We start from the raw sequence: 9,934 nt of genomic DNA on the forward strand, positions 1-9,934 counted from the left end.
CACGTGGCCCCCACGCCCAGCGACAGCGCCCTCTGCTGTCGCGGGTGGCTTGGGCTTGATGACATCATTCATCCCGTTCGCGGCAGTCTAAGACGTAAATAAGCCATTAAAATTCCCTGGATGAGTTTATTTCACAAAAGACAGTTGAAAGAATGAATCATTAAGTCAACTGACAACCTAAAAACGTGCCAAATGCGCAGCATTATTCCAAAAACAACCGAAAGAAGCGAAAACTACAAATCCGCCGCCATTTTTGTAGTCCCGAGGTAGACACGTGGCCCCCACGCCCAGCGACAGCGCCCTCTGCTGTCGCGGGTGGCTTGGTCTTGATGACGTCATTCATCCCGTTCGCGGCAGTCTAAGACGTAAATAAGCCATTAAAATTTCCTGGACGAGTTTATTTCACAAAAGACAGTTGAAAGAATGAATCATTAAGTTAAATGACAACCGAAAAACGTGCCAAATGCACAGCATTATTCCAAAAACAACCGAAATAAGCGAAAACTACAAATCCGCCGCCATTTTTGTAGTCCCGAGGTAGACACGTGGCCCCCACGCCCAGCGACAGCGCCCTCTGCTGTCGCGGGTGGCTTGGGCTTGATGACATCATTCATCCCGTTCGCGGCAGTCTAAGACGTAAATAAGCCATTAAAATTCCCTGGATGAGTTTATTTCACAAAAGACAGTTGAAAGAATGAATCATTAAGTCAACTGACAACCTAAAAACGTGCCAAATGCGCAGCATTATTCCAAAAACAACCGAAAGAAGCGAAAACTACAAATCCGCCGCCATTTTTGTAGTCCCGAGGTAGACACGTGGCCCCCACGCCCAGCGACAGCGCCCTCTGCTGTCGCGGGTGGCTTGGGCTTGATGACATCATTCATCCCGTTCGCGGCAGTCTAAGACGTAAATAAGCCATTAAAATTCCCTGGATGAGTTTATTTCACAAAGGACAGTTGAAAGAATGAATCATTAATTCAACTGACAACCGAAAAACGTGCCAAATGCACAGCATTATTCCAAAAACAACCGAAAGAAGCGAAAACTACAAAACCGCCGTCATTTTTGTAGTCCCGAGGTAGACACGTGGCCCCCCATGCCCAGCGACAGCGCCCTCTGCTGTCGCGGGTGGCTTGGTCTTGATGACGTCATTCATCCCGTTCGCGGCAGTCTAAGACGTAAATAAGCCATTAAAATTTCCTGGACGAGTTTATTTCACAAAAGACAGTTGAAAGAATGAATCATTAAGTTAAATGACAACCGAAAAACGTGCCAAATGCACAGCATTATTCCAAAAACAACCGAAATAAGCGAAAACTACAAATCCGCCGCCATTTTTGTAGTCCCGAGGTAGACACGTGGCCCCCACGCCCAGCGACAGCGCCCTCTGCTGTCGCGGGTGGCTTGGTCTTGATGACGTCATTCATCCCGTTCGCGGCAGTCTAAGACGTAAATAAGCCATTAAAATTTCCTGGACGAGTTTATTTCACAAAAGACAGTTGAAAGAATGAATCATTAAGTTAAATGACAACCGAAAAACGTGCCAAATGCACAGCATTATTCCAAAAACAACCGAAATAAGCTAAAACTACAAATCCGCCGCCATTTTTGTAGTCCCGAGGTAGACACGTGGCCCCCACGCCCAGCGACAGCGCCCTCTGCTGTCGCGGGTGGCTTGGGCTTGATGACATCATTCATCCCGTTCGCGGCAGTCTAAGACGTAAATAAGCCATTAAAATTCCCTGGATGAGTTTATTTCACAAAAGACAGTTGAAAGAATGAATCATTAAGTCAACTGACAACCGAAAAACGTGCCAAATGCGCAGCATTATTCCAAAAACAACCGAAAGAAGCGAAAACTACAAATCCGCCGCCATTTTTGTAGTCCCGAGGCAGACACGTGGCCCCCACGCCCAGCGACAGCGCCCTCTGCTGTCGCGGGTGGCTTGGGCTTGATGACATCATTCATCCCGTTCGCGGCAGTCTACGACGTAAATAAGCCATTAAAATTCCCTGGATGAGTTTATTTCACAAAAGACAGTTGAAAGAATAAATCATTAAGTCAACTGACAACCGAAAAACGTGCCAAATGCACAGCATTATTCAAAAAACAACCGAAAGAAGCGAAAACTACAAATCCGCCGCCATTTTTGTAGTCCCGAGGTAGACACGTGGCCCCCACGCCCAGCGACAGCGCCCTCTGCTGTCGCGGGTGGCTTGGGCTTGATGACATCATTCATCCCGTTCGCGGCAGTCTACGACGTAAATAAGCCATTAAAATTCCCTGGATGAGTTTATTTCACAAAAGACAGTTGAAAGAATGAATCATTAAGTCAACTGACAACCGAAAAACGTGCCAAATGCGCAGCATTATTCCAAAAACAACCGAAAGAAGCGAAAACTACAAATCCGCCGCCATTTTTGTAGTCCCGAGGTAGACACGTGGCCCCCACGCCCAGCGACAGCGCCCTCTGCTGTCGCGGGTGGCTTGGGCTTGATGACATCATTCATCCCGTTCGCGGCAGTCTACGACGTAAATAAGCCATTAAAATTCCCTGGATGAGTTTATTTCACAAAAGACAGTTGAAAGAATGAATCATTAAGTCAACTGACAACGAAAAACGTGCCAAATGCACAGCATTATTCCAAAAACAACCGAAAGAAGCGAAAACTACAAAACCGCCGTCATTTTTGTAGTCCCGAGGTAGACACGTGGCCCCCCATGCCCAGCGACAGCGCCCTCTGCTGTCGCGGGTGGCTTGGTCTTGATGACGTCATTCATCCCGTTCGCGGCAGTCTAAGACGTAAATAAGCCATTAAAATTTCCTGGACGAGTTTATTTCACAAAAGACAGTTGAAAGAATGAATCATTAAGTCAACTGACAACCTAAAAACGTGCCAAATGCGCAGCATTATTCCAAAAACAACCGAAAGAAGCGAAAACTACAAATCCGCCGCCATTTTTGTAGTCCCGAGGTAGACACGTGGCCCCCACGCCCAGCGACAGCGCCCTCTGCTGTCGCGGGTGGCTTGGGCTTGATGACATCATTCATCCCGTTCGCGGCAGTCTACGACGTAAATAAGCCATTAAAATTCCCTGGATGAGTTTATTTCACAAAAGACAGTTGAAAGAATGAATCATTAATTCAACTGACAACCGAAAAACGTGCCAAATGCACAGCATTATTCCAAAAACAACCGAAAGAAGCGAAAACTACAAAACCGCCGTCATTTTTGTAGTCCCGAGGTAGACACGTGGCCCCCCATGCCCAGCGACAGCGCCCTCTGCTGTCGCGGGTGGCTTGGTCTTGATGACGTCATTCATCCCGTTCGCGGCAGTCTAAGACGTAAATAAGCCATTAAAATTTCCTGGACGAGTTTATTTCACAAAAGACAGTTGAAAGAATGAATCATTAAGTTAAATGACAACCGAAAAACGTGCCAAATGCACAGCATTATTCCAAAAACAACCGAAATAAGCGAAAACTACAAATCCGCCGCCATTTTTGTAGTCCCGAGGTAGACACGTGGCCCCCACGCCCAGCGACAGCGCCCTCTGCTGTCGCGGGTGGCTTGGGCTTGATGACATCATTCATCCCGTTCGCAGCAGTCTACGACGTAAATAAGCCATTAAAATTCCCTGGATGAGTTTATTTCACAAAAGACAGTTGAAAGAATGAATCATTAAGTCAACTGACAACCTAAAAACGTGCCAAATGCGCAGCATTATTCCAAAAACAACCGAAAGAAGCGAAAACTACAAATCCGCCGCCATTTTTGTAGTCCCGAGGTAGACACGTGGCCCCCACGCCCAGCGACAGCGCCCTCTGCTGTCGCGGGTGGCTTGGGCTTGATGACATCATTCATCCCGTTCGCGGCAGTCTAAGACGTAAATAAGCCATTAAAATTCCCTGGATGAGTTTATTTCACAAAAGACAGTTGAAAGAATGAATCATTAAGTCAACTGACAACCTAAAAACGTGCCAAATGCGCAGCATTATTCCAAAAACAACCGAAAGAAGCGAAAACTACAAATCCGCCGCCATTTTTGTAGTCCCGAGGTAGACACGTGGCCCCCACGCCCAGCGACAGCGCCCTCTGCTGTCGCGGGTGGCTTGGGCTTGATGACATCATTCATCCCGTTCGCGGCAGTCTAAGACGTAAATAAGCCATTAAAATTCCCTGGATGAGTTTATTTCACAAAGGACAGTTGAAAGAATGAATCATTAATTCAACTGACAACCGAAAAACGTGCCAAATGCACAGCATTATTCCAAAAACAACCGAAAGAAGCGAAAACTACAAAACCGCCGTCATTTTTGTAGTCCCGAGGTAGACACGTGGCCCCCCATGCCCAGCGACAGCGCCCTCTGCTGTCGCGGGTGGCTTGGTCTTGATGACGTCATTCATCCCGTTCGCGGCAGTCTAAGACGTAAATAAGCCATTAAAATTTCCTGGACGAGTTTATTTCACAAAAGACAGTTGAAAGAATGAATCATTAAGTCAACTGACAACCTAAAAACGTGCCAAATGCGCAGCATTATTCCAAAAACAACCGAAAGAAGCGAAAACTACAAATCCGCCGCCATTTTTGTAGTCCCGAGGTAGACACGTGGCCCCCACGCCCAGCGACAGCGCCCTCTGCTGTCGCGGGTGGCTTGGGCTTGATGACATCATTCATCCCGTTCGCGGCAGTCTACGACGTAAATAAGCCATTAAAATTCCCTGGATGAGTTTATTTCACAAAAGACAGTTGAAAGAATGAATCATTAAGTCAACTGACAACGAAAAACGTGCCAAATGCACAGCATTATTCCAAAAACAACCGAAAGAAGCGAAAACTACAAAACCGCCGTCATTTTTGTAGTCCCGAGGTAGACACGTGGCCCCCCATGCCCAGCGACAGCGCCCTCTGCTGTCGCGGGTGGCTTGGTCTTGATGACGTCATTCATCCCGTTCGCGGCAGTCTAAGACGTAAATAAGCCATTAAAATTTCCTGGACGAGTTTATTTCACAAAAGACAGTTGAAAGAATGAATCATTAAGTCAACTGACAACCTAAAAACGTGCCAAATGCGCAGCATTATTCCAAAAACAACCGAAAGAAGCGAAAACTACAAATCCGCCGCCATTTTTGTAGTCCCGAGGTAGACACGTGGCCCCCACGCCCAGCGACAGCGCCCTCTGCTGTCGCGGGTGGCTTGGGCTTGATGACATCATTCATCCCGTTCGCGGCAGTCTACGACGTAAATAAGCCATTAAAATTCCCTGGATGAGTTTATTTCACAAAAGACAGTTGAAAGAATGAATCATTAATTCAACTGACAACCGAAAAACGTGCCAAATGCACAGCATTATTCCAAAAACAACCGAAAGAAGCGAAAACTACAAAACCGCCGTCATTTTTGTAGTCCCGAGGTAGACACGTGGCCCCCCATGCCCAGCGACAGCGCCCTCTGCTGTCGCGGGTGGCTTGGTCTTGATGACGTCATTCATCCCGTTCGCGGCAGTCTAAGACGTAAATAAGCCATTAAAATTTCCTGGACGAGTTTATTTCACAAAAGACAGTTGAAAGAATGAATCATTAAGTTAAATGACAACCGAAAAACGTGCCAAATGCACAGCATTATTCCAAAAACAACCGAAATAAGCGAAAACTACAAATCCGCCGCCATTTTTGTAGTCCCGAGGTAGACACGTGGCCCCCACGCCCAGCGACAGCGCCCTCTGCTGTCGCGGGTGGCTTGGGCTTGATGACATCATTCATCCCGTTCGCGGCAGTCTACGACGTAAATAAGCCATTAAAATTCCCTGGATGAGTTTATTTCACAAAAGACAGTTGAAAGAATGAATCATTAAGTCAACTGACAACCTAAAAACGTGCCAAATGCGCAGCATTATTCCAAAAACAACCGAAAGAAGCGAAAACTACAAATCCGCCGCCATTTTTGTAGTCCCGAGGTAGACACGTGGCCCCCACGCCCAGCGACAGCGCCCTCTGCTGTCGCGGGTGGCTTGGGCTTGATGACATCATTCATCCCGTTCGCGGCAGTCTAAGACGTAAATAAGCCATTAAAATTCCCTGGATGAGTTTATTTCACAAAAGACAGTTGAAAGAATGAATCATTAAGTCAACTGACAACCTAAAAACGTGCCAAATGCGCAGCATTATTCCAAAAACAACCGAAAGAAGCGAAAACTACAAATCCGCCGCCATTTTTGTAGTCCCGAGGTAGACACGTGGCCCCCACGCCCAGCGACAGCGCCCTCTGCTGTCGCGGGTGGCTTGGGCTTGATGACATCATTCATCCCGTTCGCGGCAGTCTAAGACGTAAATAAGCCATTAAAATTCCCTGGATGAGTTTATTTCACAAAGGACAGTTGAAAGAATGAATCATTAATTCAACTGACAACCGAAAAACGTGCCAAATGCACAGCATTATTCCAAAAACAACCGAAAGAAGCGAAAACTACAAAACCGCCGTCATTTTTGTAGTCCCGAGGTAGACACGTGGCCCCCCATGCCCAGCGACAGCGCCCTCTGCTGTCGCGGGTGGCTTGGTCTTGATGACGTCATTCATCCCGTTCGCGGCAGTCTAAGACGTAAATAAGCCATTAAAATTTCCTGGACGAGTTTATTTCACAAAAGACAGTTGAAAGAATGAATCATTAAGTTAAATGACAACCGAAAAACGTGCCAAATGCACAGCATTATTCCAAAAACAACCGAAATAAGCGAAAACTACAAATCCGCCGCCATTTTTGTAGTCCCGAGGTAGACACGTGGCCCCCACGCCCAGCGACAGCGCCCTCTGCTGTCGCGGGTGGCTTGGGCTTGATGACATCATTCATCCCGTTCGCGGCAGTCTACGACGTAAATAAGCCATTAAAATTCCCTGGATGAGTTTATTTCACAAAAGACAGTTGAAAGAATGAATCATTAAGTCAACTGACAACCTAAAAACGTGCCAAATGCGCAGCATTATTCCAAAAACAACCGAAAGAAGCGAAAACTACAAATCCGCCGCCATTTTTGTAGTCCCGAGGTAGACACGTGGCCCCCACGCCCAGCGACAGCGCCCTCTGCTGTCGCGGGTGGCTTGGGCTTGATGACATCATTCATCCCGTTCGCGGCAGTCTAAGACGTAAATAAGCCATTAAAATTCCCTGGATGAGTTTATTTCACAAAAGACAGTTGAAAGAATGAATCATTAAGTCAACTGACAACCTAAAAACGTGCCAAATGCGCAGCATTATTCCAAAAACAACCGAAAGAAGCGAAAACTACAAATCCGCCGCCATTTTTGTAGTCCCGAGGTAGACACGTGGCCCCCACGCCCAGCGACAGCGCCCTCTGCTGTCGCGGGTGGCTTGGGCTTGATGACATCATTCATCCCGTTCGCGGCAGTCTAAGACGTAAATAAGCCATTAAAATTCCCTGGATGAGTTTATTTCACAAAGGACAGTTGAAAGAATGAATCATTAATTCAACTGACAACCGAAAAACGTGCCAAATGCACAGCATTATTCCAAAAACAACCGAAAGAAGCGAAAACTACAAAACCGCCGTCATTTTTGTAGTCCCGAGGTAGACACGTGGCCCCCCATGCCCAGCGACAGCGCCCTCTGCTGTCGCGGGTGGCTTGGTCTTGATGACGTCATTCATCCCGTTCGCGGCAGTCTAAGACGTAAATAAGCCATTAAAATTTCCTGGACGAGTTTATTTCACAAAAGACAGTTGAAAGAATGAATCATTAAGTCAACTGACAACCTAAAAACGTGCCAAATGCGCAGCATTATTCCAAAAACAACCGAAAGAAGCGAAAACTACAAATCCGCCGCCATTTTTGTAGTCCCGAGGTAGACACGTGGCCCCCACGCCCAGCGACAGCGCCCTCTGCTGTCGCGGGTGGCTTGGGCTTGATGACATCATTCATCCCGTTCGCGGCAGTCTACGACGTAAATAAGCCATTAAAATTCCCTGGATGAGTTTATTTCACAAAAGACAGTTGAAAGAATGAATCATTAAGTCAACTGACAACGAAAAACGTGCCAAATGCACAGCATTATTCCAAAAACAACCGAAAGAAGCGAAAACTACAAAACCGCCGTCATTTTTGTAGTCCCGAGGTAGACACGTGGCCCCCCATGCCCAGCGACAGCGCCCTCTGCTGTCGCGGGTGGCTTGGTCTTGATGACGTCATTCATCCCGTTCGCGGCAGTCTAAGACGTAAATAAGCCATTAAAATTTCCTGGACGAGTTTATTTCACAAAAGACAGTTGAAAGAATGAATCATTAAGTCAACTGACAACCTAAAAACGTGCCAAATGCGCAGCATTATTCCAAAAACAACCGAAAGAAGCGAAAACTACAAATCCGCCGCCATTTTTGTAGTCCCGAGGTAGACACGTGGCCCCCACGCCCAGCGACAGCGCCCTCTGCTGTCGCGGGTGGCTTGGGCTTGATGACATCATTCATCCCGTTCGCGGCAGTCTACGACGTAAATAAGCCATTAAAATTCCCTGGATGAGTTTATTTCACAAAAGACAGTTGAAAGAATGAATCATTAATTCAACTGACAACCGAAAAACGTGCCAAATGCACAGCATTATTCCAAAAACAACCGAAAGAAGCGAAAACTACAAAACCGCCGTCATTTTTGTAGTCCCGAGGTAGACACGTGGCCCCCCATGCCCAGCGACAGCGCCCTCTGCTGTCGCGGGTGGCTTGGTCTTGATGACGTCATTCATCCCGTTCGCGGCAGTCTAAGACGTAAATAAGCCATTAAAATTTCCTGGACGAGTTTATTTCACAAAAGACAGTTGAAAGAATGAATCATTAAGTTAAATGACAACCGAAAAACGTGCCAAATGCACAGCATTATTCCAAAAACAACCGAAATAAGCGAAAACTACAAATCCGCCGCCATTTTTGTAGTCCCGAGGTAGACACGTGGCCCCCACGCCCAGCGACAGCGCCCTCTGCTGTCGCGGGTGGCTTGGGCTTGATGACATCATTCATCCCGTTCGCGGCAGTCTACGACGTAAATAAGCCATTAAAATTTCCTGGACGAGTTTATTTCACAAAAGACAGTTGAAAGAATGAATCATTAAGTCAACTGACAACCTAAAAACGTGCCAAATGCGCAGCATTATTCCAAAAACAACCGAAAGAAGCGAAAACTACAAATCCGCCGCCATTTTTGTAGTCCCGAGGTAGACACGTGGCCCCCACGCCCAGCGACAGCGCCCTCTGCTGTCGCGGGTGGCTTGGGCTTGATGACATCATTCATCCCGTTCGCGGCAGTCTAAGACGTAAATAAGCCATTAAAATTCCCTGGATGAGTTTATTTCACAAAAGACAGTTGAAAGAATGAATCATTAAGTCAACTGACAACCTAAAAACGTGCCAAATGCGCAGCATTATTCCAAAAACAACCGAAAGAAGCGAAAACTACAAATCCGCCGCCATTTTTGTAGTCCCGAGGTAGACACGTGGCCCCCACGCCCAGCGACAGCGCCCTCTGCTGTCGCGGGTGGCTTGGGCTTGATGACATCATTCATCCCGTTCGCGGCAGTCTAAGACGTAAATAAGCCATTAAAATTCCCTGGATGAGTTTATTTCACAAAGGACAGTTGAAAGAATGAATCATTAATTCAACTGACAACCGAAAAACGTGCCAAATGCACAGCATTATTCCAAAAACAACCGAAAGAAGCGAAAACTACAAAACCGCCGTCATTTTTGTAGTCCCGAGGTAGACACGTGGCCCCCCATGCCCAGCGACAGCGCCCTCTGCTGTCGCGGGTGGCTTGGTCTTGATGACGTCATTCATCCCGTTCGCGGCAGTCTAAGACGTAAATAAGCCATTAAAATTTCCTGGACGAGTTTATTTCACAAAAGACAGTTGAAAGAATGAATCATTAAGTTAAA

Source organism: Festucalex cinctus, chromosome 12, assembly GCF_051991245.1.
Source record: "Festucalex cinctus isolate MCC-2025b chromosome 12, RoL_Fcin_1.0, whole genome shotgun sequence".
Taxonomy (NCBI): domain Eukaryota; kingdom Metazoa; phylum Chordata; class Actinopteri; order Syngnathiformes; family Syngnathidae; genus Festucalex; species Festucalex cinctus.